Source organism: Pinus tabuliformis, chromosome 3_1, assembly GCF_031772625.1.
Source record: "Pinus tabuliformis cultivar Carrire ecotype Pingquan chromosome 3_1, CPIR1, whole genome shotgun sequence".
NCBI lineage: Eukaryota > Viridiplantae > Streptophyta > Pinopsida > Pinales > Pinaceae > Pinus > Pinus tabuliformis.
The window spans coordinates 873,230,480-873,238,763 of record NC_142301.1 but is presented as its reverse complement, the minus strand read 5'-3'; the positions used below and the strand labels follow the sequence as shown (position 1 = coordinate 873,238,763).

The 8,284-nt window shown below is 33.2% G+C and overlaps 1 long non-coding RNA gene across 1 annotated transcript; it reads right to left on the bottom strand.

Annotated features, from left to right (window-relative positions):
- Positions 1-6,488: 6,488 nt before the first annotated feature.
- LOC149190359 (uncharacterized) lies at positions 6,489-7,720 on the bottom strand. Its single transcript, XR_016256489.1, has 3 exons — positions 7,261-7,720; positions 6,892-6,936; positions 6,489-6,783 (listed from the first exon to the last, which is right to left on the bottom strand). It is a non-coding gene; the product is annotated as an uncharacterized LOC149190359 (long non-coding RNA).
- Positions 7,721-8,284: the final 564 nt, after the last annotated feature.

Below are 8,284 nucleotides of genomic sequence, written 5' to 3'. Positions count from 1 at the left end.
AGAATATAAAGTTTGACCACATTAAATATCCTGATAAATATTGCTGGCCATTTTATGCATCAACTGTCAACACTGCCCTTTATCTTCCCGGCTAAGCAGTATTCAATTCTGCAGCGGGTGTACCCGGATGCCGTTTGTACTCATAGGGGCCAGTTATGAAGAACTACAAGATTTATTAAAGAACTGGGCGTACCGGCCATAATATGCTAGCAAGTCTCTTTTAAAATGACCTCTTTTGCTTGATTTTTAATGGGTGCCATGCGCCGTAGCAGCATATCTCTGAACGTAATTGCAATTGAATCAAAACGACTAGCAAACTCAAAATGTAATATCCTAGGAAGGATAATTAATCCCCTTCAGAATTTCTTGTGTGGTCGCCCTCAACTAAAAGCCTGCCATCTTTCGAATTTATCATCTGCCGTTTAAACTCACTTTCTGTAAATATTAAGTGTTATTTTATAATATTATATTAGGATGATGGGTTACACTTATTTGGAATTTATCAGAGATAGAAAAAAGATCATTTAATTTTCTAAAATTTAGTAAACTTAAAGTTAAAATAGATTTAAATGATGATTATAATTATTAATTATTTTATTTTATTTTATTTTGGTTAAGTCAAAATGTTAAACACCTACATTTTATTAACTTATTATATAAAATTAACCCATAATGTTTAGAATAGACATTGATGGGGTGTATTATTAAGTCATGAGGTGTACTGTTAAGTTATTTGGCGATGTGAAGGTGGCCAGTGTGAAACTCCCTAAACAAAAATATAACCATGTTCAAAGCTAGTGTGACTCAAATTAGATGAAATTCCTAAACTATTTTGATAAACTTAAATTCTCTCCATCACAATTTTTCAACCCACAAATCAAACTTAAAATAATTAAAAAACTCAAACAACTTAACCAACCAAAAAAATATTACATAATATTTACTATTTACAAATACAATTTTATCAACCAATCAATAATAGTGAATATCACTACCCACACATAATTATACAATTTAACTTGTTTACGTAACATTTAAAAATTTATATTTTGTATATTTACGTTTACATCTTAACTCTAACATCATTAAAAGTGTACCAATTAAATCATAAATATCTAACTGTAAATCATTAATTTCAAACTACAAAATTTCTATGACGTTTGTTAACTTCTGGATATCCATAATCCCACCACCGGCCTTGACAGCAACTCGACGGACATCCTTAACTCTATGGATTTCAATTCAAACGATAATTTTTTATGACGCTGCTAACAACTTCTAGATATCCATAATACCATGGAAAATGCATCCGGCCACCACCCACCTTGACAGGAACTGGATGTAGTACATCCATAACTCTAAGGAACATGCATCGGGCCGTCCGGCTATCGCCCCATGCCTGCTTCTGACAACTTTCAGACATCCATAGTGAGATAAGATGGCTCCAATCCTAGCAGGTTGATATGGACGTTGTAAATTGAACCCTTTAATGAGGCAGGTAAGGTACCTGAACCATATATATAAATATAAAGTTGACTGAGTATTAAGATGATGGCATATTTATGTTTTGCCTAGAGAAACTTCAATTTACTAAGTTATTTAAATTATTTAGGGATTGCATTTTCCCGGGCCATATTAGCTTTTAATATGGCTGGATATTTTTGCCTAATGAGTTCAGATATGTAATCTTCACATCACTAAACACTGTAACTAGTATATTTTTTGTTGAAGTGTTTAATATTTTTAGATAGTTTTTTAAATCAAATTGAAAATAAACTTGTAAATAAAAAAAAAAAAAAAAAACTGATAAACTTGCTTCTTAAAATTTCAAAATAATCTATATATCTATAATTCTTAAAATTTCAAAATAATCATCAAACTATATATCTCCACAATATTAAGATGTCAAAATGGAACTCTCATCATAATGAGTCAATAGGCTTGATTCAAGCTATTTCATAAGGCTTGTTGTTTCTAATAGGGATTATGTCAAGCATTGACAAAGATCATTGTCACACTGGGAAAATCAACAATAAAATCTAAAGTATTTATTTAGCTTAAAGTCTATATTAGCAAAGCATGTTCACATTTATAGGCCATTGATATGCTATATAAAACAGTAAATGTGACTATAGAGTAATCACATTAAAAGGATTTTTGTTGTCTAATGAAAATAATAAAATTAAAATGTCAACTTTGTGGTCAGTTGGATTTGGAAATGTAAACATTGTAGTTTCCATGGCTTTGATGAATTTGATAATTTCATAGGTGAATTTGAAAGCCATTGGATTTGGGTCTTTTTGTGGCTTCTTCTTACTTGTTTGATGATTATTATGAATCTCTTTAAGTGTTAGAATCATCTCAAATTCTTATTTAAAAGTGGGTTCAAATTTCTTTTATCATTTATAAGGTACTCTTTGAATGCAACTCATCATGTTGAAAGTTGAATAGCCTCTTCTACGTTATAGTTAATGAGTTTGACTAAACTACTTAAAAACTTTTCTATGTCTCAACATTATTTATAAATTATTTGAAATTATATAAATAGTGATCATTCATAATGACAGCACATCATTAACTAATTCTAACAATATATACATCTATAATATTTATTAAATTAAATCATATTTTATAATCAAAATTAAAACTAAAAAAAATATTAATTAAATAAAACACCAAAATTTTATTGACAAAAAAAATAATTTTTATGTTCATTAAAAAAACAATTAACAAAAATAAACCTAATCTATAATAAATAATAATTAAAACTAAATATCATGAAAAACCATTTTAGAAAAAAACCATCATACACTAGTACCTTATTCCCCTTCCATCCTGGCCCTTTCAAATCAAAAATTAAAATAAACCTAATCTATAATAAATAATAATTAAAACTAAATATCATGAAAAACCATTTTAGAAAAAAACCATCATACACTAGTACCTTATTCCCCTTCCATCCTGGCCCTTTCAAATCAAAAATTTACTAGTAGTAGCATGAGTCAAATTAATACTCTGATTACCCCTTCATGCAGGCCATTTCAAATCAAATGGCATATGAACCACCCACCACGGCATTGAAAATTGAATAAAACCATCGTATATTTGATGGCATTTCCTATTTCCAACTCTACTGCATATTTAATGCGCTTGAGATGCAGGGGCGATAGCCACATACAACCCGCGCCGTGATGACTATCGCCCCCTAGTCATCACGGCGCGCGTTGCATGTGGCTATCGCCCCTGCATCTCAACGTGCATTAAATATGCAGTAGAGTTGGAAATAGGATCCGCCATATTTGATTCCCCTTTCATCCCGGCCCTTTCAAATCAAATGGCATATATACCACCCACCGCGGCATTGAATATTTAATAAAACATCCTAAATTTAATTGAGATTTAGTAGTGCCAGTCAAATACCCCGTTTCCCCTTTCATCCTGGCCCTTTCAAATCAAATGGCATCTATGCTACCCACCACTGCATTGAAAAATGAATAACTAAGGGGATAGACACTGCCTTTTAAGCCCTAATCTCTGCAGTCTCTTAACCATTCTGCACTCATTTCAGATTTTCATATTGCCTACCATGGCCGCTTTCATCCCTCTCCCTAGTTGGATTCATGTATTTCTAACGCGTGAACTCTGCGAGAAACTTACAAGGAGCCATACCGCATACCGCTAGTTTAAACAAGCTATCTCAATCAGATCAGGTGGTGGGTTTAATCTGTGATATTGAATTTCAATCACGTAGAAAGTCATTATTCATTGCTATTTTTTCGTTGCAAAAAAATAATGATGATTTCGATGTAAAGGAGTGATGTTGACGACCACGAAGTATCCTTTAATAAATTTGTTGTTTGCGGATTCCACTAGTATATTTATACAGATTGAGCCTATGAACTGTCATTGTTCTATCTTAAAAAATTTTACCAAAATTTTTACCACTGTGAACAAAGTATTGTGTTATGTATGTGGTTTGTGCGAGCAAAGTATTGTATTATGTAGGGGGTTTGTTTATCACTGTAAGCCAAGTATTGTATTGTATATGTGCTTTAATAATAATAATTTTGTTGAGTGAAACTCTTGAGATTAAGGTTCTAATTTTATTGAGTATATGGTTTTTTATGATTTCGGCTCTTGCTAAATTATAAGATCTAATATATCTAACTTGCAGGTTACTCCACCTCTCTAGATTAGTCCAAAGAATTATGGATTCACTATAATTAAAAAAATACTATATTACATGGACAATGTAATACCCGTTAATGCTTATGTAAATATTATTTTAGCAATGTGAACTATTTGTAGTAATGGAAAGGAAGCCATAATTGATTCTTTGAAAGGATTATCTTGGAAAACAACATGTGAATATTTGAGATCATTATTCCAATCCAGAATCCAATGTGGATTATTCCAATCTAGAATCCAATGTGGGTGGATAGGATGGAAATACAACTTTCCCAAACTACTCCTAAAAGGCCTTAGGATTGAATTTATGTGATAAATTAGCTTGGGAGAGAAAAATCTAATAAATCATCCACTGTGGAGAAACAACATTGGGAATGAGTGAATAGAGAACTGAAGGGGAAAAGCCTACTTTAAATAAAAAATTATACTTTTGAGAAAAAAAAAAAAAAAAAACCAACAAACCTAAGCTATGAGATTAAACAGAACCCAGAAAAATGAGCTCTCCAAGGGAAAGCAAGGATAAAATACCTTGACCAAAAATCACAAAAGGTTGTTGATTGTAGAAAAAAAAATACAGATCTTAGCTACGGGGAGATCTGGAGGATACGGTTCATGGTTGGTTGACAATTTGTTCTTTCCAGGTGGATCCAGTTTATTGTGGTCAAAATTTCGGTAGATGAGAATTTAATATTTCAGTTTTGTTATTACTGTTATGGATGTGAAGTTTATCTTGCCCTATGAGCATTTAAAAAGTTAGTTTGTTATTACAATTATTTGATATGAAGGTTTAATTGAACTCTTAGAAGTGAGATTAATTCTTGCTTATTTCTAACTTTGTCTACATGAGTTTCGCTAGTATTGAAACATGGATGCAATTTACTCGAATTCTACTTTGATTCAAGCATAGAATATGTTGCCGTAGATTTTAGAAATTGTGATTAAAATAACTCTGGTGGTTATTGGGTTACAGAAACAGAGTATACCCTATGTATAGAAGTTGGACTTGAAAATTATACTCTCAGATTTGATTGAGATTGTTTGAAAAACTTGAGGAAAATTAATAAGGGTTTATGTTAATGATTGGTTATGTATAGTGTATATATATATGTGCGCTATGATTAAGCTTCTCCGATGGTTGCATGTTTATAATCTAACCATAAACCACAGAGTAAACAAAAAAAGAAATAAGTGTGTTGTGCTTATACGAGAACTAGAAGTACTCATGTATTTGGTAGTGGGAGACCTGTGAAGGAATATATTTCTAGTTTACAAGGTTTGAATTAAACAATTAGATCATGTAGTTTCATTACGAAACAAAAACTATTGTTGGAGAAAGAGTCGGGATCAATTAAGGGATTATAAACTGATTCCCGTAATATTTCCGGTAATATTTCTGTAGGCTAGTACAAAAGTAATATAACGCACAAGGAAATGAACTAATAGTAATAGCGATGCGAACTTGCTAGCTAAAGACTAGATTATGGCTAACAGTCACGTTCAACGAACCTGCGTTTATGTAAAACACGGAAGGTAGAAGTAAACTAGAGATATCCGAATTCGTAATCAAATAAAATTTGATTAAGTTATAGAAGTGTGAAACATAGGTTCGAGATGGAACTAGTTGTTATGTGAATGATATAATCTCCGGAATGAGAATAAGAATAAATAGACAGTTACGCAAACTATGGATATGGATAGATGAAACTGTCGGTGTTTACGTTACAGGGGTTTTTGTCAAATGGAGAATACAATCAAGTATATAGACTTCTCATAAAAACAATCTTACAGTTGCAATCAATTCAATCACTACCGGCGTAACTATAATAACCAGAATAATCATTCATATATTTTAGTAGAAAGTGGAACATTTACAATTTATGGTAACATACAACCAAAGGGCCTCAAGCAGTATCAGAGCTATAGCGATGTTATTGGAGCTATCACAACATCACTGGAGATATCACAACAGTACTCGAGCTACTGCAACAATACAAGAGCTAACGCAACATTATGGGAACCATCGCCACAAAACTGGAGTTATTGCAATGAAAATTATAGTAAACCAACAGAATGTATGAAACAGAAACAGAAAAATTAACAACCCATAGCAGTGAACGTAGACTCTCATTCAAAGCGAAATTCGAGTATATATTGCCAACCTAGCTCCATTAACATTTCAACATTACTCTGAACATATATTCTGAAATGCAATCTGAATTCACAGTAAGGAATTTCCATCATAAAATAGGCGGTACTAAACTTTAATAAGAAAATAGCAACTAAAATATATAACTGTGAATATAGATTTAGCCCAAAAATTAGTTCAATCGGTCAAATCAGTACCTCTCCAATTCACATGATCAATTCCCCGGAACTCTTTCAGTAAACACAGTAAACATAAAATTTAGGGCCATGCTCTCAGCAATTTAATACTATGAATGAAGCTCTATAAAGACACACACATTTGAAAGAGTTCCATCATGAGGGCGGAAGCGGTGAATCGACCTATCAAAAAGCATAATTGCATTAACCGAAGCTTCCAGACACTGGAACAAAGGGGACATTAAACCCAACAAGGTTATGCAGGCGTCGTACCTATCAAAGGCAAATAAAATAAAAACTTGAGTTAATATTCAATCTTCTAGAAAAAATTGCAATTGAATAACCATTGTAGAGCATTTTTAGTCTAAGAGTTAAACATACCGGTATACTGATGCTTGATGCAACGCTGATTGATTCCCCTATTTCCTAGAGAATAAAGTACAGAGCAGACATGAAGTTGATACTCCATTGAGTGTGAAAACCATGAAATTGAATCTAATATTGAAACATAATAGCCACAAATACCAAACTGACAAAGAAGGAAAAAAACCCCGAGTCTATTACTTGGATGGGAGTGGTGGTGAGGAGAGAAATGGAAATGTTAGGAGAAAAATAGTTCTTCATCCTCCATAGACATTCTCACCATACCTCAATGTAAATAAACTTAAGACAAACTGTCAATATAAATTGACAGAGGAAGGGATATAAAGAACATAATGTTATGAAAACATATCAGTACAGAGTAAAAACCTTATCTTTGGAACGAAATGGGTGCGTTCCTTAAAGGTTTAGAACCAAATGCACCAGCATGAGCGACTACCAGCGAGAATGCTAAACTCCAACACCCTTTAAAATGCCTCGGGTAGATTTCCTTTAGCCTCGAACATATAATATATGTGACACACAAGGAAACCGTTGTGACACCTCGTTCTGGAAATTCCCAACAGTTGTGCGATTACAAACCCATTCACCTGGCCACGAATTGGGAATAGGAAAACATCAAATGAAAAGAGGAAGAGAGTGTTAGAAGGTTTAGGGTTTGGAAGGAACAAGAAAGGACACTAAATCACCTTGAGAAATCTCAACCCTTCACAGAATCCCAGGTTTGAACACCCAAGTGACTATCACGTGATTGGTGTGTAGCTGGTCGGATAGGCTTGGTAGTTTGATTTTTCAGGTGCCTTGGGATGTTCACCCATAGCTATCACATGCTAAGAATATCAAGGCCGCAGTGATATGAGTAGAGATATGGATGGTATATAAATCATAACCTTAGACATATGCCTAAGTCACTTTTGATACAATAAATACAACATAGTCATTACAGATTGAGGGTATGGAGTATAAGTTTATAAACCAAAGTCGAACTTAGTGCTGGATTAGAGTGTTAGGTAAATTAATAAAGGGACATTTTAATACAATCTTAGGAGAAAGGTAAAGATGTTAAAATGTGAGGAACTTTATAGGTGAATGAAATTTATGTGCGATGAAATGCAATATATGTGATAATTATCTAGTTTAGTAAAGTAGTAACTATATATTTGTTCATAAGTCTTTTAAAAATGCATGCGGGGGTGGTGGGAGAGCTTGATGGTGTCTAGGGTTTGAAGAAGACCTATTCAAGTTGTAGCCATAGTACCAACTCTGGAGGAGGACAGTGCCAGAGCGGCAGAGCTTCTAGAAAAGGGCGGGTTCTCACCCTACATATGAAAAATGCGGGGTCCAACGGGACCCCTTCTTATAAACAGGTAATGATGCACAAGGATAAGACTAC